The sequence below is a fragment of the Myotis davidii genome, unplaced genomic scaffold (assembly GCF_000327345.1).
Source record: "Myotis davidii unplaced genomic scaffold, ASM32734v1 scaffold1618, whole genome shotgun sequence".
Taxonomy (NCBI): domain Eukaryota; kingdom Metazoa; phylum Chordata; class Mammalia; order Chiroptera; family Vespertilionidae; genus Myotis; species Myotis davidii.
The window spans coordinates 204,384-204,772 of NW_006289227.1; the positions used below are offsets into that span (position 1 = coordinate 204,384).

The 389-nt window shown below is 63.2% G+C and overlaps 1 protein-coding gene across 1 annotated transcript in view; it reads right to left on the bottom strand.

Annotated features, from left to right (window-relative positions):
• Window positions 1-389, bottom strand: part of MAP4K1 (mitogen-activated protein kinase kinase kinase kinase 1) — a gene marked incomplete at its 3' end in the record, with an annotated part of 16,953 nt that overhangs the window by 4,756 nt on the left and 11,808 nt on the right. The window lies entirely within an intron of this gene.

Below are 389 nucleotides of genomic sequence, written 5' to 3' on the forward strand. Positions count from 1 at the left end.
GTGCCTTCTTAGAAATGGACGGATGTACTCGCAGGTCGTCGTGGCTTCCGCTTGGGGGCGTGGTGCTCTGGTGACAGAAAGACGGGGTCCCCCACCCCACCCACCCCCAGGAGCGTGGCCTCAAAGGCAGCGAAGTCTCAGAGGTTCCAAGGACCTGCACGGGGTGCCCTCAGGGCAGAGGTGGGGAAGGGCATTGGGCCTGAAGTATAATGAGGCCAGGGGTGAGGGGGGGAATTTAAGGATAGGAAGCCCTCAGGAGACACTCGCACCCGGACCCACGGCAGGCAGGCCGATGGGCAGAACCTTGGGGGAGACTGGGACGAGGCCCCGAGTGGAAGTGGGGTTTCATGGAAGTCTCCGCAGAAGCCAGCCTCTACGGCTCCCTACCC